General features: G+C 40.6%; 1 protein-coding gene across 4 annotated transcripts in view; it reads right to left on the reverse strand.

The window, feature by feature from the left end:
- The window catches only part of CHRM3 (cholinergic receptor muscarinic 3), a 455157-nt gene extending 433541 nt beyond the window's left edge, over positions 1 to 21616 (reverse strand). The window contains exon 1 of one of the 4 annotated variants that reach the window (XM_081039305.1): positions 21333 to 21616. The gene's annotated coding sequence lies outside the window, so the exon portion shown is untranslated. Of the gene's footprint in view, positions 1 to 20624; positions 21120 to 21256 lie in introns of those variants that run through there. The other 3 variants (XM_081039303.1, XM_081039304.1, XM_081039306.1) reach the window with 3 other exon arrangements.
- Positions 21617 to 22638: the final 1022 nt, after the last annotated feature.

Here is a 22638-nt window from a genome sequence, read left to right on the forward strand (position 1 = left end):
TAAGATGTCTTGGCATCTTACCTTTTATAGGTTTTCAACTCAGAAGCAAATGTTTGGTGATGGAAAAAAAAATCATTAAAAAGGAAAAAAAATCTGTTAGGATTGGTTATCTGCTGTCAACTAGTTATAAGAAAATTCATGACATGGATTGTGTTTTCTTTTGTTGCATTCATTTGTCTAGTGTTAAAGATTTGCACTATTTTTTTCAAATTGTCTTTAGTTAAGAGGGAAACCTATGGAACTCAAAATTGACAGAATAACTTTGTCTACTTCTAAAATTTAAAAATAGGAATAATTGAAACACATGTCTTTAGATGTGTTTAAAAGTATTTTCAGACACCAAATTACATTTCAAAGAGATATACATGTGTAAACATATTCATATACATATTCTGCTTATGAAAAAAGCAGAAATTAAAACAGATTGATTTTACTTAATTTTTCAATTTCATATTCTTGTTTAAAACATATAATTTATGATGAGTGCCTAGGATAATGAACATACCATGTGAATAATTTACTGTTCGTTATGAAGTTAACCTTTGTCAGCTCCTTTGGCGAGCTTCAGAAACGGAAGACATGACGCCTGGCCTATGGGGTGTGCAGGTGCGGAAGGACAGGAATAATTCTCTTTTCTTTGAAGAACCAAAGGGAACAAGCTCAAAGTTGACCCAGAAACACAGACCACTTGCTCTAAAACACATTAGAGTATATTCTTTATTTTATTATGGTCTATGAATTTAATTTCATAAAATTTTTCTCCACTCACACATGTTTTCTCTGGAAAACATGTGCGAGCAACACATATCACAGCTGAAATTGTTTTCTTCCCATCTTAGAAAGAAGATGGAAAGTTCACAGGCATCTTTTGCTAAACTAAGAAGCAGATGTTAATGTGGCTACATCACCTAATCAGTCGGCTATTAGGACGCCTCTGATAGCAAAGGATTCTGTCCTTTTCAGGCCTTTTTTCCATCCTACAAATAGATCCCCAAAGTCTCAAGAAGTTATCATTTATCCCCATGATCCATAAACTTGAGAAGCAATTTTGGTAGCCACTTTCCTTCCTACTGGTTCTCTGTCTTCATCCTCATCAACAGTGGGTGACCAGTCCTCATTTTCCCCAACGACCCATTTTTCTGTCTACCCAGAGAGAGGAGGTGGCTGCTTACTGGCTGGCAATAGTCAAGGCCAAAGAGTATGGTTACACACATACCCTCCCAGGAAACTATCCAGACAACAACCATGGAGTGAGTCTGAAAGGCAGGAGTACATTCCTTGTTTAAATCTTACACTTCAACTTGAACCTGTTTGTCCTTAGCTTGACTTACAAATCAGCAATCCATGAAATCATTTTCTGAAAAGAAGAAAAATGTTCATCGGCAGCAAAAAGAAAAAAACACAGTTCACAGATACTGATATCTCCTAGTCATTAGTATAAAATGATATATTTGCATTGGAAAGAAGATGCAAGTGTATTTCATTCTGGTACACATTGCTAAATATCAATCCTTCAAAACAATGAGATTCAATAGAAAATGAAATGCCTGTCACAGGTTCTACTATTTCCCCCAGATAAAAATAATACTGTTCTATAGAGAAAATTCACTTTTTTGAATTGTTTTTTAAAATAATTTTTTTCGGCTCCTTCTGGTTATTTTATTTCTAGGGCTATAGCCAAGAATTTGCTATAATATCAGTTGTGTTATTTTCATTCAACCTATTTTTTTCTTTTTTTTTAATCTATTGGCGTGACAATTGTTAGTAAAATTACATAGATTTCAGGTGTACAATTCTGTATTACATCATCTATAAATCCCATTGTGTGTTCACCACCCAGAGTCAGTTCTCCTTCCATCACCATATATTTGCTCCCCCTTACCCTCATCTCCCTCCCCCCAACCCCGTTACCCTCTGGTAACCACTAAACTATTGTCTGTGTCTATGAGTTTTTGTTTCTCATTTGTTTGTCTCGTTCTTTTGTTGTTTTTGGTTTACATACCACATATCAGTGAAATCATAGGGTTCTCTGCTTTTTCTGTCTGACTTATTTTGCTTAGTATCATACTCTCAAGATCCATCCATGTTGTCACAAATGGTCCTATATCATCTTTTCTTACTGCCAAATAATATTCCATTGTGTATATTTTCCACAACTTCTTTATCCATTCATCTATCAAAGGACATTTTGGTTGTTTCCATGTCTTGGCCACCATAAACAAAGCTGCAATGAACATTGGAGCACACTTATCTTTATGTATAAATGTTTTCAGATATTTTGGGTAGATACCCAGGGATTGCTGGGTCATATGGTAATTCTATTTGTAATTTTTTGAGGAACCTCCACACTGCCTTCCATAGTTTTTAAATAAAAAAAAATAACGAAGGAGGAAGATTCTGCTACTTTACTATCGATGTTGATGGTTGGTTCCTATATTGATAATGTATTATCAATTGTTTGAATCAAAACTTTAGTGGGAAATCAGTGATAGAACCAGCTAAAAATTAGTCCACAATACTAAACTATCACTTAATAAAAACCAACCCATGACTATCAAAGACCTATAATCAGATGAAGTATGATATCTATAATTTGATTTCTTAAAAATAGATTTTGAAATTCAGCTCAAGTACAGTTCCCCCCACAGTGGTTAGTTCTGTTCCTGGAGAGCCTCTCTTACTTCTCACAGCTGATGATCAGAGACGCTGGGCACAATGGCAGCACCCAACCAGCACACGTGCGCAATTGGACAGGCTGCTCTCCTTCCCTTAATCTACTTGAAAAATCAACACCAAATACAGAAATTGAGGATTTCTGCTTGCCCTCGTATATATCAAGAATGCACTATTTACGTAAGACCACTGCATCAGTTTCCAAGTGGCATCGAGAACATTATACTCAGAGAACTAGATGATGCCACTTAGATGAATGAAATGACATGTTACCGGAATCTTGTTGTAAGTCTATCTTTTCCCCCCTCTGGCTGCTGTTTAAGTAGTTATTAGTCTTTCTTTGTTCCATCTTCATTTGCTAATGAAAATTTATTATCTTAGCTATGTCACAGCAACGCAGTTAAAGAATTACACTTTTAGATACATTAATATTTCCCTGCCAAACTAGGGTCTTTTATTTGTTTACAAATTTATTTGTTCCTCCAGTTTCTTTTATTTCCCTACTTTTCATATTTTTATTCTAGCCTTATTTTTTGTTAATTTAATGAGTTATTGTAATACATAGAAAGGAATACAGTAGTACCTCGGTTTTCAAATGTAATCTGTTCCGGAAAGCCGTTCAAGTTCTGAAACATTAGAAAACCGAGGCATGGTTTCCCCATTGAAAGTAATGCAAAATGGATTAATCTGTTCCAGACCTTTAAAATCAACCCCTAAAATTGCAAATTTAGCATGAATTTTACTAGCTAATGATACCAGAGAGCCATAACATTTGTGGCATTCGTAAACCGGAATGTTCATCAACTGAGACGTTCGAAAACCGAGATACTACTATATTTTTAAAATTATCTTCTATAAAAATCATAATTTTTTTATATCAAAGATTCATTTGAAAAAGAAAAAAAAGGAACTAACAAGAGGTGAATGGAGGGATGGAGAACAATGAAACAAGTGTTAATTCCAAGAACACCAAAAAATAACACACACACACACACACACACACACACACACATACACACAATCATAGTTTACTAAATGGTTGGGTAGTGAGTAACATTTGTATAGTCAAAATATGGGTAATATTAAATACTTATATAATCAAAATTTTAATATGATGCTCTTGGGAATATAAAAGGAGAGATTTATAAGGCTAAAACCTCATTTTCTATAGCAGAAAGTAAATTATAAAAGCCAAAAAGCAAGACATAGGCAGCAAAGCATGCTATTTAGAAATATTTAAGTAAATAAGAGAAAAAAACCCAGCCAAACACAATGAAATATTACTCGGCCATAAGAAAAGATGAAATACTGCCATTTATGACAACATGGATAGATCTTGAGATTAGCATGCTAAGCAAAATAAGTCAGAAAAAGTCGAGAACCAGATGACTTCACTCATATGTGGGATATAAAACTAAAAGCAACAAAGGAACAAGACAAACAAACAAACAAAAACTCATAGACACAGACAATAGTTTAGTGGTTACCAAAGGGAAAGGGGGGTGGGAGAGTGGGAGAAAAAAAAGGGGGTCAAATATATGGTGATGGAAGGAGAACAGACTCTGGGTGGTGAACACCCAATGCAACAGATAGATGATGTATTATAGAATTGTACTCTTGAAACCTATATAATTTTACAAATCAATGTCACTCCAATAAATTTAATATTTGTAAAAAGGGAGTTGAAAATGGTTGATTTCCATGAGTGGGACTCTGGATGCGGTGCTGAGGACTGCTATTACTTTATCATATTCTTGGAAGCTATGTTACTTTCTAAATGACAGAGGTATTACAAATGCTTAAAAACTCTGTTGACACTGAAATGCAACAACTGTGTAAATCACATGGAAAAACAAAATAGAGTGGACATATCTAAACAGTTCTTTATCTCAACTGTACTTTGGTAGTAAAAACTGGTAGATTTGCCGGTCAGAACAAAGCAAGTTTAAGGACTTCCACGCAACAGGGCTGAAAGAGCAGTAAGAAAACAGGAAGATAAACAAAATCATGCTTGGACTTTATTTTCCATCACGAAAATAAACTGACCTTTTTTACCGCTTGGAAACCATGTATTAAGGGGCAACACTGTAGACATTTAACGAAAAGGCTTCTTTAGGCACCACAGGAACCAGTCCTGAAGAATCAGAGGATTTCAGCAAAGAGATGGCAATGAAGGGAGGTGTGGAGGAGAGACACTGCAGACTGCCCTGAGGGAGTCCTGTCAACAGTAAGAACTTTCGGGGAGGGATGAGGAAGGGACTAAAGGTGCTGTGCGGTGGTGTGAGGCAGCCATGAATCCCTTCTGCCTTAATATCACCCTGGTAAGTGATTAAAGTATGCCTTCTGGGGTGCTGATATCACCCCAAGGGGGTAAAAATGGGTTCTTAGACAGCAAAAGAAGTCTTAGATATTGCAATGTTTTCTGACTCTCTAAATAACCCCAGTTTATAAACAGATATACAGTAAATGTGTGATATTAAAATTCCATGTGGTTGAGAAGAGATGAGGACAAAAAATGTCCAAAAGACTCCCCAGGAGTATGATAATGGAGAAAGTTCACTTGAGAAACACTGGATTAAAGGAGAATATAAGAAGAAAAATAATGGCTGGAGAATTTTGGAATGTTAATTGGTAAAAATTGAGAAGGACCTTATAATTTTGGGAGCATGAAAGCATTTTGTTGTTAAAAACTGATTTTTAAGGTTAATATCGGCCATCTAATACCACACACCAAAATGTTTTATAAAATGTTAAAAAAGAACAGTAGATACCTCTAATCAAAACTGTTCTAGAATCTAGATAACTGATTTTGTTTTAACAAAAGATATTCTCTATTGAGTGAAATCCTTAATAACAACCGCCCAGCATCTCATTACTTTTTAGAGATCAATAAATCAAGCTCATAACAACCTCAAATTCTATTTGACAACCAATTTCTATGTGATCCCAGTTAAATATCTTTCTTTCTAAATATCTGCTTTGAAGCCAAACCTGTACAACTATTGTTTTCCACTTTTATTCAGAGCCCAGACAGTCAAAGGTTTTCACAGACACATATGGTTTCAAGATTGAAGATGAGTAAAGTTGAGGCCCAAATAAGGCCCTGTGTAGTTGAAACAGTTCGGACACCGGGGTGTGTGTGTGTGTGTGTGTGTGTGTGTGTGTGTGTGTGTGTGTGTGTGTGTGTGACTCCCAGGTTCCAGAGGAACAGTGACTGCAGCGAGTACCTTCCACCCAACCATTGTTCAACAAGATTAGGGATGTTGCCCTTCTCACGATTATGCCCCCATTAGCATCCTTCACTCAAGATTACTTATTACATAATATTTTTAAAGCAACTTCTCAGCAGCAAGAAAAATTGGTCCACCAAAACCTCAAGCCCCATGAGGGCAAGGCCCTGTCTTTTCTCCCGAACATTCTATCTCCAGTATGGAGCAGCATCCTGGCCTCACAGCTGCTCAATAAATATCAGATGAATGGAAAAACAGAACGCTGCAAAGACATGGAAACAACTCAAGTGCCCTTCAATAGATGATTGGATAAAGAAAATGTGGTATATATACACAGTGGAATACTATTCTGCCATCAGATGAAATAGTGCCATTTGCGACAATATGGCTCTTGAGATCATCATCCTAAGTGAAATAAATCAGACAGAAGAGGTTGAGAACACATTATTTCACTGATATGTGGGATATAAAATTGAAAACAACAAAGGAACAAGACAAACAAAGAAACAAAAACTCACAGACATGGACAATAGTTTAGTGGTTACCAGAGGGTAAGAGAGGTGGGGGCTGGGAGATGAGGGTAAAGGGGATCAAATATATGGTGATAGAAGGAGAACTGACTCTGGGTGGTGAACACACAATGTGATGTATAAATGATGTATTACAGAATTGTACACCTGAGATCTATGTTACTTTACTAACCATTGTAACCCCAATAAACTTTAATTAAAAAAAAAGAAAAACAGAATGCATTATCTTCAAGTATGTCTAGCAATAGATTTTCAATGCCTAGATTTTGCTGTGAAAAAGCTAATAGAGTACAATATTTAGTGACTTTAAGGAGCCTAGAATAACTGAACCATTAGAAATCACATCAGTCAAGTACTGTCGGAAATTAAGGATCTTGTGGCATATCCAGAATACCCCAGCTCATACTCCTGATTAGCTGTCACATGTTGCATAGTGGCACACAGCAGGCTGATTTCCTAACATATACCACAGAACCCCAAATTCAGAAAAGCCCTATTCCATCTTCCTCTTCCATTCATGACTGGAAGAATATCTTGACTTCCCTTTTTTTTTTTATTAAATTTATTGGGGTGACAATTGTTAGTAAATTTACATAGATTTCAGGTGTACAATGGGATTTATAGATGATGTAATACAGAATTGACTTCCCTTTTAATTCATAAGTTCATAATTACGTAAATGAGCATTTACAAAAACAGAATTTTCAAAAATTAGAAGGTAAAATGTTCTCTCTTATCTACTTCTAATTTAAAAAATAGGGTTAAAAAGCAGTACTGGAAACAGAGCTAGTTATACTAAAATAAATTTGATTGAATGTGATAGTTTATTTCATTGTTCAAGTCTACAATCCTATAATTCATTGTAAAAGGTTCCAACATGGATATGTACAAAAGAAAAGGCCTGGCTGAAAGGACAATATGGGATGGGTTTGGCAGTTTTCTTGTCTGTAATAATGAAAATAAAAGTGACATCGAATGTCCATTTCTTCAGTTAGCATTGTTGGAAGCCTACTCTGGCCTAGGCGGTGTTCTAGGAACTAGAGATTCAGCAATTAAATAGAAACAACTAACTCCTTGGTATCAGATAGCTCATATTGTAGTGGAGTAGACAATAAATGAAGAATATATATGCAGGTGGTGATAAATGCTATGAAGACAAAGCCAATTAAGGAGATGGAGAATGATGGAAGGGGGTGCCTGCTGTTTCATTTCAGATGAGGTGATCACAAAATGCTGGCCTGATCAGGTGACATTTGAGGAAAGATCTAAAGTGAAGAAGCAAGCTGGATTGATTTCTGGATGAAGAGTGTTCCAAACAGGAGAATAGTTAAGTGCAGGAGCTCTGAGATGGAGTGCTTGTGGTTACAGACAAAGAACATCAAGGAGTTTTCTCTTGTTAGGTAAGTTTTGCCTAGTCTACCTTGCATCTCAATCTGTTTAAATCTTACTGATCCCTTAAAGTCTCACTCAAGTGAAATGCCTCCAGCAAAACTAAGTTGTTCCTGGTATGCCTCCAAAAAGATTTGGCTTCTCCACCCTTTGAATCCCAAGAACAACTTGGCTCAGATAACTTTATTTTACAAGTTAACCAATTTGTAGATTATACACACGTATCTAGGGTCAAGACTGCCACAAATTTTTATAACCCAATCTGGTCCAAGTTAAAGCATAGTTGGTATGGGCTTTCCAGAGATTTCAAGAGTCAGTGGGCACTATATTTCTGTATCGCTTAGTCTGGTTTGGACTTGGAAAGCACACCATCTAGCACCCTCAGTCTTCCGAAGACACACTGAGCATCGTGCCCTGGTTAGTTTTCGCTTTGCTAAAAAGAAGAGAGGTGGGCTCCCCTGTAGCAGGACGGGGGCCAGCGTCTGGTTCCGTAACAATGATGCTAATCTTGATTTTTAGAGTTATATCAGCCATCTACTACCACACACCAAAATGTTTGATAAAATAGTAGAAAAGAACAGTAGATACCCTCAAATCAAAATTGTTCTAGTATCTAGATCACCGATTTTGTTTTAGGAATTTGTTGGGTACAACTTCTGTTCATATTTCATTTTCTTTGGACTCCTGTAACCAGGCGTAGATCAAGTGCAGTAATCAGGTGGAAAGCCTCTAGTGTCTTTGTTGGTTCTGTCACCACAATAAAATGAAACATTTGTTTCTCACGCATCTGGAAAAGCTGCCCCCTCCTCACCTCCAAGTGTGTTCATCTGGGTCTCGACTTGCAAAGCTTACTTTAATTTAACTTTTCAAATAAACAGAACACTGGTCAAAGTATATTAGAGAAATTCTGTTGTATCACAACTTCACCAATATTTATGACTTTCAGAAAGGATTCCAAATATGGGTTATCCTGTGTTTGAAAAGAAAATAGATTAGGTACCCACACTGAAAACTAAATGCCAGGGAATAAAAGAATGGCCGTATTTAAAGCATGGAATCCATGGAACATAAGACCAGCCCCTAATTCTCACTCATGGGAAACTAACAAATTTTTTTCATACCAAGTGGCTCATTTGGAACCTCATTTAAATTTTCAAAACTTGGCTCACTCATTGGATGCACAAATGCACATGTCTACCATCTAGTGGCAAAAATCAGTATTGGCAGTCTAATTTTTCTAGAAAACAATATGTTTTTGAGAAAAACTCAATCTAAGCCCAAAGTTTAAGAGATGGGGCGGGGAGGGGGGGGGTGAGTAAAGCCTAAGGAAGGTCACACCATGTTATTCTAATATCCTTTCTCCTCTGATCTGACATCAATAGGAGCAGGCTTGTTTAGAACTCCTTAGGAACACTATTCCAGGTCCTATGGATTTTCACAAAGATATAAATTCCATAAAGGTAGCATCTTGCCCTGCTTATTTACTCCATTATCTCGAGTACCTTAGAAAGTGCTGGAAACAATTCAGGAACTTAATAATTGTAATGAACATGTGAATGGCCAGTAGAAGAGCTAGAAACAGGCCAGACTCGTGCGTCACCTACCACAGGAATTTCTAAAATTCTAAGGAACAGAGTGATTGATAATTTTGTTTAATTTCTCAAAATTAATATCGTACTTTAAATTGAATTTGTGACAAAAGTGCTAATTGTATTGTGTATATATTTTTTTAATTTACTTATTTCTAGATCTATGTAAGATGCCCTTTAACCAATATGCAAAACTAATCTTAATGTCAACTTTCCAAGACCATTCATAATAATGGAACTCTTATTTACATATGCTGCTGTTTTAAACTATTTGGTTTTTGCTTTCTTGACATCCTGTTGTTCATATCAGTAACATATGTGATGTACTTGCTCAGAAAGGTAACCCCTAAAAGTAGCATTGCACACATGCAAAAATATGGTCTACTGGTAGTTCTATGATGTAACTGAAAATGCAAAGAACAAAATGTTGAGGACTGCCTATATTTGAGATGATTTCTGTCTTTATATCACTGTGTGAACACTGTTATCCATATTTTAAAAAACATCAACTATATATTTTGATATAGTGGGGTACATTTGATGAAAATATTTTCATCTTAATTCAATATCTGAGATCTCAGTCCTTGCTCAAGTGTGTGTAAATTCCAGTGAAAAAGAGCACTCCACCCTTCCTCAATGCCTGAGGACACCCTAAATTGAATATGACTCCTCTTACCAGAGAGAATAGCCTAAGAAAACGTACCCCTTGCCAATCCAGGCTGTTAACCTACTCAGGAAAAATAGAAACTGTTTCTCTCTCAATCTCTCAATCAATCTCTCTTTCAATATCTCTTTCTTTCTCTCTCCTCCCTATCTTTCTCTGTTAATCTTCCATTAGTGAGTCTCAAAATTAATGAAGCAAAAGTATCATTTGAGGTATTTATTTAAAATGCAGATTGACAGACCCTGACGCAATTCTGAATCAGTGGTTCTGTTTTCAATCCCCAAAACTACATTTTTAACAGCCACCCTGAAGACTCTGGTGCATATGATCCCGGGCTATGCACAGTTTTAGAAATATCACCACATATCCCTGTGCTAGAAGCCTTTCCAGGGCTTACAGGAGCCCTCAGGAGAACTGTTAATGATTATCATCCAATAATGATGATGACCAACCAATAATGACGACTTTAGAAGTGCGGGTCATCACAACCAGTTGTTGAGAGGAGCCATAATTTGGAAAACGTTCAATGAAAGGACCACGCCTCTCAAAATGTTAGGGTCACCAGTGTAACCATTGTATCTATGCGGACAACCCTGCAGGCAAGTCAAACTCTGAGTCTCAGCTGAGATAATTCCATTATCCTGTGTAATACTCATCCAAGCACTGACTATTTACTAATATATAAACTATTTTGTCATTATCAAGATTCCCTGAAAACTGCTAAACCTCAGATTTATTATCCCCCCAAAAGGAATAGTAAAAGGAACTCACTCGACAACAATACATAATGAGTGGAGTGCCAAGCACTGGGATAGTTAGGCCTTTGGGATAGTTCAGTGAATAAAACATAACATGGAAATCTCTGCCTTTACAGGGACCCAAAACATCATTCAATTTAGTGAGGTAGGTCCTCATTCAGATTTATAACATGTAAAGTTCTGAGTATAAGAAGTAATTAGTGGGTGGCTCCTGATAAGAGGCTCTAAAGGAAAAGACAGTTATTTACATAATTTATTGTAGTGCAAACCAGTATGATCAATGTTATAACAGGCATAACGCACTCAAGGAGCGTGGAATTGGAAAGCTAAATTTCCTTGAGAAGACAGGCCTCCTGAGATGTGTAGGATGCTAAAACAAACGGGAGCTAGCTGATTTCAGGAAGCATGAAGGGTCTCTGCAGAAACCCAGAGGCAGGAGAATGGAGGCACAGCCAAGCTTCTTCAAGCAGGTGATGTGACCACAGCAGTGGGAGGAAAGGAAGATGGAGCATGAACTTAAGTAGAGTGAAACTAAATGACTTCATCTCGTTATAGAATAGATAAAAGCAAAGAGAGGGAAAGCAGGAAGACAGGTTAGAAGTTACCGGAACTGTGCAAAGGGGAGGTGGGAAAAGCCGGTATCAAATAGAGGTAGTGGGAATAGAAGGGGACGAATTGATGAAGACAGTTCCAGGAACCCCATTAGGATTTAAGAGTGATGGTATAAAGGAAATACACATTCAAAAGGGTTCAATCTAAGATCCTAGGATGACTGTGAGGTAATGAGTTAATTTAGGAATAGGAGTGTATTCGGGAGAAAAGTGATGGGCTCCAATGGCCAAATGGTACATTAGAGGTGCCTGATTGATATTCGTTGTGGAAATACCTAACCGAGTTTCAGAAATGGACATCTAACACTCAAGAAAAGCCCTAAGTGCCGCTGAAATTATTAAGAGAGAGAACGCAAAGTGGGAGAAGAAGTAAGTTGATTCCTAGGAAGAGAGCATGAAAGAACAGAGAAGCCTAGACATGGAGTTAATGGATCCAACTGAGTAAACATGTGGCCTTGGGTGCGTCATTCAACATCTGGGACTGTATTTTCCTCAAATAGAAGAAACAAGGTATAGAAATATTCTTTCAATGATTTCACTAATTCAGACTGCAGAATTCTCAATCGCCTTCAAAGCTTTAGCGTCTTATTGCCTGGCATTCTACTTTTAAGCTTTGTCTTCATAAGACATAACCAGCCTTGCTGACAACTCTAGATTTCCCAAACATACGCCTGTCCTCCCACTACCCAGGGAAATGATCTTCCCGAATTCTAGCACAAAACTGATTTCTTAGAAAATGAAAATATGGTAGCAGCAGCAAACATTCATCATTTAGAGGTATCTGTCCAAAATTCTTAGAGGAATACTAATTTTGACTTCTATAGGAATTTTCTTTTCAGCAAATGCCTTACATGGTTCCTTCACTGCTTGGCATTCTAAGATACAGCTCATATGCCTTTTTCCCCCCACTTCTTCCTAAACTGTAGTTTTGTTAAATATACAAAAAATATTTTGTTAAATCGATGTTTTTCATTCCAAGCTTATATTCATTTATGAAACAACACTAATATACATATATGTGCATGTTAGATAGGTACATATGTCCATGTTCAGAACTCTAAAAGAGTCAGCTGTTCTTTACAGATCTAAAGAATGTGAACACATAAATGAACACATAAATTTTAATATAAAATCGAGCTATCTGAGAGTACACGTCATTAAACATAATGATTGTAATCTGTCATCAAGGATGAGTAACCACTGTGTCACCATCAGTCCGTTGGCCCACATTAGTCTGAAGTTATGAAAAGAGCTTGTGTCTCACTCTTACAAATCCAAAGCACAGTCCTAGGGGCAGAGAAAGTGCTGAATAAAGACACGCTTAACTGATTAAAACTTCAAAGCAAACATATTTCTACATTGTGGGACCCTTTTAAATGGATTAATGTTTATGCAGTGAAACCAATCTTTTGGAACATACTGCAGATTTAAAAAAAACAGGGAGCTAGCTTTACAATTAAAGTCAGGTTGCAAAAGTCTATTCTTATCTCAGTTTTGTATAAAGTAAATGTGAGGATGTCTAGAGAAAAATATCAGAGGATTATGCCTCTAATTGTTAACCATCGATACCTTTGGGGGCATTGGGTCACAATGGACTTTCACTCTTGACATAACATATTTCAGTAATGTTTGAATTTTGTGTAATCCATCTTACTTTTATAATAAGAAAGATGGCAAAAACTCAATTTAAATATTTTACATGTCATGTGTGTATTGAGTATTCATGGGTAAAACTCTGTACTAGATACTTTAGGGGAATCAAGGACAAATGAAACATGGCATTACTTCATCCTTACTTCAAGGATGTCACATTCTAGTATTTGAATTATTTATGCACACAAGTGAATGTGATCAGTCATAAAAATGAGAATCTGATAAACTACTAAAAGAGGAATTCATAGTGAGAAGTATTGTTTAAAGCAGTCTTTGACAAATTGCTAAAATCTGGCCCATGTTAATGTGGAAGAACAGGCATTGTAAACAGCATGAGAACATACGAAAGTCATGAAAATAGGAGGGCATATACGAAACCACAAGTACTGAGGGTAAACTAAAAGGGACGCTTGAGACTTGAGACTAAAGTTAAAATGTAAACCCAAGCCATGGAACAAGTTGAATGCTGGCTGTAAGCTGATGTAAGAGATTTCGTTGTTTTTCAGTGGGCTATAGAAGGGTGTGTGGCAGAAGTGAAGAAGGTTTTCGAGGATAGGAGGAAAATGGTCAGACTTGGTCTTCATAGAAGTCATCTGTATACAATGGATTAGAAAGGGAGAGCATAGTCGATGAGATCATCCTGGCAGCTCAGAGATTCTGAGAGAAAGGGTGTAAAGGTACAATTTGCATTGTTAGAAATGCAGGTTATCAGGCCCCACCCTAGACCTCCTGAATCAGTCTGTCTGCCTGTTAACAAGGTCCCTATGTGATATGAATAAACACTAACGCTGGGAAAGCAATGAATTAAGGTGCTGGAAGCAGGAAAGAAAAGAAGCCAAGAGGTTTGAGCTATCCTTAGGTTGAATTATTACAGTTGGGTATCTGACTAAATGAGGGAGGTGATGGAAGAGAATAAATCAAGATTATTCAGGATTTTTGAGCTGCCTGATGGTCATGCTAGATACAGCAACAGGAAACCCCAGGGGAACAGGAAGCAGATGAAGGACGTGCTTTCCAGGGAGCTCCTGGAAATGCTCCTTCTAGAAGCTAAGAGGATGAAACCGGTGTGATCCACACTGCAGAGTAGTGTGAAAACAATGAAACTGTAAAAATAAAGTTACAAAAGGAGGAGGGGGAGAGAAAGGCATGGGAGTCAATAGAGGAGCAATTCTGAGCTTCACAATGATCAGGAGATGAGGTGGGAAGCTGCGAGGAGTAGGGGGAGTTCAGTTCTTTAAAAATTGGGGACATTGAAGGTGTTGCTAAGAGGTTATGGGAATACCCAAGGAAGGACCACTTGTTTGGTGACAAAGAGGTTACAGGTGACTGTTGGCAGAATGGCTTCTGTGAACCTGGTAAGGATGGAAGCCAGAGATCAAAGGGTTAGAGTCTGAGGGTAGTGAAATGAGGGGGTGCGGGTGCTATTCACTGAGTATAAATGAAAAGCTTAAGAATGAACATGAACATTTAGAAAGGGCACAACAGACCAGGTTGAATTAACTTTAAATGGCTGAGTTTTAAAGATCTTTCTCATGGAAGAAAGATCAGAAGTATTCTCATCATAATTCCCCAAATTATCAGGAAAGCAACAAGCACAGTAAGCAGTACATTTTTGGCTCCATATAAAGAGGACCTGCCTCTCACCGTTCTCTGGAAATAGAAGGCGTCTCCTATGAATGTTAATTTCTCAAAGCTTACAGACCACACAGTTTGAGGAACACCAACAGGGCATCACAGGGTAGGCGTTGACTGCAGTGGGCTGAATGGTGGTCCTTAGAAGATGCATCCACGCCCTAATTCTTGAAACCTATGAATATTACTTTATATGGTAAAAAATGTGATACAGTCAAGGCACTTGAAGGGAGCAGCTTATCCTGGATTTTCTGGGTGGGTCATAAATGCAATTACATTTATCCTTATAAAAAGGACACACAGAGGAGGAGACACACAGACAGAAAAGGGAGAGACAGTATGACGACAGAGGCAGAGACTAGAGGCAGTCAAAAGTCAAGGAATGCAGCCAGCCAGCAGAGTATGCAAGGGACAAGGAAGGACTCTCCCTGGAGGCTTTGGATGAAGTATGAATCGGCTGACCCCTTCAGACTTCTGAGCTCCAGAATTATAAGAGAACATATTTCTATCATGTTCAGCCCTAGGAAATTAATACAATATCTAACAGCATCTTCCAACTCTGAGATTTCTTGAACTGGTCTCACCTCATGGAGATCATTTGTCCCTAGAAGGACTCACTTTCCAGTGTACCCAAAACAGAATGTCCACGGTACCTGCACAGTACATAGCACTCACAGAGCAAGTTACCACAGGTATACATCGTGTGTGTAAATGAAAAGCAGAGGTGCATAGACAGACAGATAGATAGACCCATTCTACTCAAGCAAGTGTTTGTTAAAATGTCCTTATATGTTCTCGTGAAGGTAACTTCTTTGGAAAGAATCATAAATTCTACCTGGTTGTCCCTGACTGTCCAATTCAATATTAAAGACAGTGAGTAAAAGCAGAATTCAGAGGAGGGGCACGTGGCTTGTAATTGCTTAGATAAGTTTACAGTTTCTTGTAATTAAACAAACTGGGGGATTTAAAATAATTTATCACAAGTAGAGTGATAGCTGCACTCAAGGAAAGTTGAAAAAGGTTGGCCGGTTCTCGTGTGATGAGAAGGATTTGGGGGTAATGAGGGAAGAAAGGATAACCCCATATAAAGGAACATTATAACAATTCCAGTATTCCTTCATGTGTCCCTTCCCACCAGGTAACGCACATGGCCTGTATCATTATACATGTGACATCATAGGCGAAGAAGACAGGGGGGGGGTTTCTTTTCAATGCAAATGATTTGAGGGATCTCTACATGAGAGAAGTTGTGTTTTTAGACTATTTTGAACTAAAAAAATTGAAAGTCACAAAAAAATCACTGTGTCTAATAAGTTTTAAATGAATATGCATAAATACGGACATGTACATAGAGATAGGTAGGTAGGTAGGTAGAAATAGATAGATAGATAGATAGATAGATAGATAGATAGATAGATAGAACTGAATAATACTTTATATTTATATGGATTCTTGGTGTCTTCAAAATAGCACTGGGTTAGAGCCCATTGGAGGTGAGAGCTGACTGGATGAAACTTCAAATGGCTGTGGGCCAGAAGTGGTGCTTAGGCGAAACAGTAACTAGGTTTCTCTCCAGACTAGGTCTCATGGGCAATTCTAGTGAGGCGATCTACTGCAAAGTAGTAAGTTCAAAAATATGGACAAAGGCTGTCAGCAGATCTCTTTTTCCACATCTTACTGATGGGGTATTTTTGTATGAATCTAACTCTATGGCTATAGCGACCAGTGATAAACGAGAAGGCTTCAGCAGCACATCCAAACACCTCAAAGCCATAAACGCGCAGTCTCCTGCAGGAGACATCTGGGAGCCCCATCCTCTCTGAAACAGACTGGTGATATTTTCCTTGGGTTTAACCTCACCTCAATTTTATCTGAACAGTAGTAGTTGCAAGATACACTGCCTGACCCAGGATGTCTATACTAGCACCGCTTCCTGCAGTAGAGGTAACTGAAGCTAAAACATGTCATGGCTTAGCTAGTGCACCGGATTTCAAGGGAACACTGGGGACAGGAAGTAAGCTAGGGCTAGGCTAGAACACATGACATAATGAAGGATTAATTCTATAGTGGATATTCAGCAACTCAGATTACAGTGGCCAGCAGGAGTGTGGAGAGCTGAGATTTGATCCTGCCAACAATGACACACAAGGAGATTTTGTCAAGTGGAACTTGGCAGCACAAGTCTCCAGGCAGAAATGATACACTGTCAGGAGGGTGGCTGTGCCTTACTTCCATCGGTTTGTCCACTTCAGAGTTATATCAGAGACTAAGAAGAGAAAGAATGGAAACTTGCTCCTGGAGAGAAGTTCTTGGCAAGGGTCAGGCTAACTGTCAAGGTCATAGCCAGTCTTCCCAGGCAAGACCTTAGTACTAAAAATGCAGATTGAAAATACAAGAGAAGCCTGGTCCTATGAAATGACAAATCTGACAAGAGTTAGAGAAACTGAGGCTAACTGGGCATGGAAACTGCTACACTGACCAGGGTTAGGGCAAGAACACGATCTCAGACTCCCTTCTCCGGAGCGTACTGGCTGAAGCATCAGAAGTCGAGCCGCTGAGTCTCAGGTAGAGCACGGCTGGGAAGGCAAGACGTCAAAGCCCGCAATGCACCTGCCAGCTACTGTGTCTTCAGTTGGTTTTTACCACCATTGTTTCTCCTGAAAGTGTGCATATTCTATCTGGCTTCAGGATGAGCTGGCACAGTTGGTGAAAAGAAGATGGCAGTGGCTCAAATATTCCTTTTGTTGGCTAGCTGTCATCGCCAGTGGGTCCCAGGTCTAGGTCACTGTGGCAAGCTGCAGCTGGGGCCTCAGAAGAGGAAGTCTAAGAAGGTGACTGCCAACCAGGGCACATGGCCTTCAGGAGTGTATGAGCAGGAAGTTTCAACAAGTGGGAGAACAAAATTACCAGCCTGAAACAGAAAGCCTGCCAGAAGCTAGGAAATCCACAAGCCACCAAAATTCCTGGACGAAAAAAAAGGAACACAAAGCAGCCAAGTCCTGAGCCACAGGGACAGTTACACACTCACCCTGCTCCATGTCAAGGAATATTAAGGTGGTGGGAGTCCAAATCATGCACATGGGCCTTAGAGATCCTTTATAAAGCACTTCCACATGCGCCATCGCTTTCGACCCTCAAATGTACTCTGCACTGTGAACACAGACAAAGCTAGGCTAGTACCTCCATTGCACATTGGGAAAGAAACACTGGAGGCGGGAGCGCAGTTTGCATATAAGGCCCGCTGTGCTTCACTGCAACAAAACTATCTTCATTTCTTTGTTTGAAGACAATGCTAACACAGAGCTATACGGCCCAGGAAGCGCGATTTTTAGAGAAGTCTGGCAGAGCCCTCCAGAGGCTTGGTTTACAGGGGGCGCCTTTTGCACCTGCACCGCCCTCCTGTGGGTGCTGGCGGAGGGAGCAGTGCAGGACTGCTGAGCTAGGATTCAAAGATGCTACTTTGAATTGAACTGCACAGGGGCCACTTCCTTAATGAAGATAGCCTGTTTCACCCAAAAATTAACCTCCAATTTGACTGGCTTTGCCTCCTGTTAAATTCATTCAATCATATCTTCACATTTTCTCTAAAATCAAAATTTTTCCATTGAGGTTGAAATTCTATCCCAGTTTTCCCTGGACTCATTGAGACTGACAGGTGAGAAACCTATGAAACACAGCACAGCTGTTACATCTAGAAAAGTCCTGCATTCAACGACTAAGCATAAGGTACATTTCTTTATGCTTATTAGGTTTTTAAAAAGAACCATGGTGGAGGCCTTTGACTATTTTTTTATTGGAGCCCTATATGCCTTTTTGATATTCTTCTGTAAGACCAAATGTATTTTAAATTCACAAACATACTACATAAAACATTTCCAGTTACTCACTGATACATCGAAACCAAAAAAGTGAGGACATTAGTCATAATATAGTTATAACATAGTGTGATATAAAATTAGGGTCCGTAACAGAAGGACAGATACCTCTCTCTGCATACCGACCAGACTCCATCTTCCTAAAAGTCACAGGTCATTCATTCATCTGAAGGGCCACTACACCACAGCTCTTCTCAATATAAACTTCCCTGCACTGCAAACAAGACCCAGTCTCTTAATAGTTACACTGACACCATCAAGGCCATTCAGGAGTAAGCAGCTGATTCTGCCGATGTTGACAACTTTATTTGGCAAGAACAATATGTTGGCTTAGGAAATGATAGAGGAAATTCTAGGTAAAAATCTAAAAAAAAAAAAGTGATTACTTGATAAATTTCAGATACACAGGCAACTTTACTTTCAACCATATCATTTAATTTTCTGCCTATTCAATTTACTGGAGTGAATGCAAGACAGCCAAGTTCTTGAACAATTCTCCAGGTTCATGTTCAACAGGTTGCATGCAATTAAAAGCTAAAATATTAAAAGAAGTTCATATTTTTACACACTGAGCTAAACTAACAAATTTTATTTTTTGTAAGAAAAATCTCTTTATAAAAAAGAAAATGAGAGGGCACTCCCTAAAGAACTTTTAAGCATGCGTAAAAATCTTCAGAAAAAAATAATACTTTTCAACTGATATTTTACTTGTTTTCCCAGGAAGAAAAATAATGTATATTCACACATGTGTCTAGACTTCAAAGGAAAATTTCCTACATATGTGTAAATGTAGGTTAATGAAGAACTGCTCTTATTATAACATTCCCAATCGTTCTCTAAATCTTGATCACTTCCATACACATGCTTTTCCTCTTCCCAGGTTACACATTTGTAACAATTATCCATGCTAAAGATATACATTGTCAATGATTTTTCCCAAAGCTATATTTTATCTCAAAAGCTATATTTTCTTTTAAAATATCGAATACATTTGAATAAATAGTTGCAGTTATTTTTTAAATAGTATTTCAGCACTATTTCCATGTTACATTCAATCTTACAACAGCCAACCCAGTCTACAGAAACAGTCTAAATTAGACCTGCAATGTAATTAATTTTAAATTAGTAATTTAAACTGAAGCTATATTTCCATATGGAAACCCATTTCAAAAATAATGTGCTTCCCAGCTCAACAATAGTTAACTATATATTGAGCTAATTGAGACAAACCATGTAAACACATCTAAAGACAGGTTGTTAAGTGGCAGGCGTGTATGATCTAAACGTCAATCTGAGGCATGTTGAACGCACACTGGAGAAGCAGGCATGGTCTATGTACGTTTGGCAATACCAGCTCCCAGAACAACAGGGTGCACACCCCAGCCATATCTATGGAAGAGAAAGACCTCCGTTTTGAATTAACATGCTTCTACTACATCCTGTCAGTGTCTGCACACATTTGTTCTAGGCTCAGCTCTTGCCTTTACCAAGAATGTATTCTTATGCGGGGTCTCTCTCTTAAATAAATATAGGGCATTGTTTTAAACACAGGAAATAGTGATGAATGTTGCCTGCAATGCAATGATCTCACAATATAAAAATTATTTGGGACTACATAATCAACAAATGCAGTTTTAAAGAAAGGTTATTTTTTTCAAATTGTAATCCCGAAAGACCCAAAATAGACTATCTGTTTTGTTGGAACTCTGAGGACAAGAGAGAAACGAAAGGTCTGTTCAAAGCATTCAGTGAAATAACCGGTGTCCTGGAACAACACGCTCCCTTATAAACAGGTTCGCCTCCGAAGGAGAGCCGTCCTTCCGCTTTGCAAACGCGGACAGCGAACAGGCTCAAATAACACTTGCAGAGAAGTGAACGTTTGCATTACTGAAATCTATCCATATGGATGCACGTCCCAGACCCCTGGCTCCAATGCCACTTCCCACCTGCGTGCAGCCCAAAGAATCACAATCCAACACGCGTAGCGCGAGGCAGGCAAGTGAATTCCGCGGCGGCTCACCTGCACCCCACTCCACCATCTGACACACGCAGAAACCGACCCAGGTGTGAGGAGGCTGTGCGGTGGAGGGTTCCAGAGAGCAGACCCCCGCTCTCCGCTCGGCGCTCGGCGACTGTGGACTCCGCGGGTCCGTAACGATGCGCCCCTGGGCTACGTACCTTCGCCAGGTGCTACCCTAAGCTCCAAATTCGCTTCTTCGCCCCTGAAACGCACTCGGAACAAGCGCCTGCTGCGACGTCGGCGAGTGTCTGCTTTAGTTTCTCAACAAGCGTCGGGAAACCAGATGGGGACCCACACGCGACAGCACACGCGCGCCACACACACACCCCGAGCCCAGAGGCTCCTCCTGTGCGCACACTTCGTGCCTCGGATCCGACACTCAGGAGAGGAAATCCAGAGGCAGGAGCGCGGTGGGCGTCCCGGGCTTCCCCCGTCCACCGCTCGCATCATTTCCGAGCCTTGCCCCGCACTTGTCACCCTCGTCACCCTACCCTCAGTCGCGGAGCTCGACTCTGCACCAGACGGCGCTCTCTCTTGGTTCAAGCTCCCTCCGCCCCCCAAATGGACAGACCAGCTCCCCCCTCCCTCCCCGGCATCCTCTATAAACCCCGCAAAGCAAAGCCATTTCCTACCCGCGATGAAAACTTTTCCTCCTTCCGCAGCGCAATACGGCCGGAGACCCCGGCGGCCGGTGCGGCTAACGCTCACCTGGCCGCTGCGTCCCAGGTGCCGCCCGGGGCCGTCGTTTCGCCGCGGATGCGCGGGGGGCGCGGGGCTCACAGTCCTTCGTCGCCTCCGGCTCGGCGTTCAGGGAGCCAGCGTCCCAGGGACGCGCTGTCGCGCCCGGAGCCGCCCTTCGGGTTGTCACGCGTCCTTCCGGAGGCGCTGCTGCCGCCCGGCGACCCCACGGGGCGCGTGGGCTCCGGGCGGGCACCGACCCGCCGCCGTGCGCTCCTGGTGCGAGGGCGCTGCGCCCACGGCACCTGCCGCCCGGGCCTCGCAGCGCCGCCCCGCGCCCCGGCTTCCCGCGCGCTCCGGCCCTCCCTGTCTACGTCCTTTTTGCCTCTGCCTCCACCCTGACTTCTTTTTCTTTCTGCTTCTTCCCGTCACTTCTTTTCTCTCGTCCTCTCTTCTTCCACAAGCAGACGCAAGGCGCTCCAAGCGGGAGAAGGGGCTCTCCTGGAGAACTCTTCCTCTGCCTGGTGGTGGCGGTCGCGGCTGCTGCTCCCGCACCTCCTCCCGCCTCCCGCGCGCCTCCTCCTGCTCCTGCTCCTGCTCCTGCTCGGGAGGCGAGCGCGCTGTGAAGCTCGGGCCGCCGGCTGGAGCCCCACGCCCGCCCGCTCTGCGCATGCCCAGTCGCCCAGGTGCCGGGCTGGCTCCACGCCCGGCTCCGCGGTCGCCCCGGGCGTCCTGCGCGTGGAAGACCAGGAAACCCGAGTGCGGGGCAGCCCCGCGTCCTTCCGGGTGGGCTCGCTGAAGGCGGGAGACTCAACCGGTCATCCCGGCCATACGCATCCCCATGTGTGCCCCTTGTCCTTCAGGGACAGATATGGTCGGTCAGTTTTGTTGCGGGTCTCTTCTAAATGGATTGGTTTGTACTGCTTCGCAGGACTGGAAGGAAGTCGATTCTCGGGTACAACTTATTGATGAAAGAACCTCAGCTCAGCTACAATATGCAACTCGGTTGAAAACCTTCCCCTCGAGAGCATCCTGATGCATTTGTTTTTTGACAGCAGCGTCTTCATGCTGAACAATGCGGTAGAGGGAAAGCGGCTGGGCGTTTCCTCCTCGGGAAGTTTACACCTTAGGAGTCAATGAGACCAGCGCGCGGAAAAAGAGGCATGCGCGCGCGCACACAATTCTTTGGATCAGAAAATAAGATTGGATCTTGCCAGCAAGGCTTTTTTATATTTCACATGTAACTCAAGCGGAACGAGTGGCTAAAACGATATGAGAGAGAGAGAGAGAGAGAGAGAGAGAGATTTCTTACTCTACTACTTTCAGCGAACTAAAT

Source organism: Rhinolophus hipposideros (genome assembly GCF_964194185.1).
Source record: "Rhinolophus hipposideros genome assembly, chromosome: 26".
NCBI lineage: Eukaryota > Metazoa > Chordata > Mammalia > Chiroptera > Rhinolophidae > Rhinolophus > Rhinolophus hipposideros.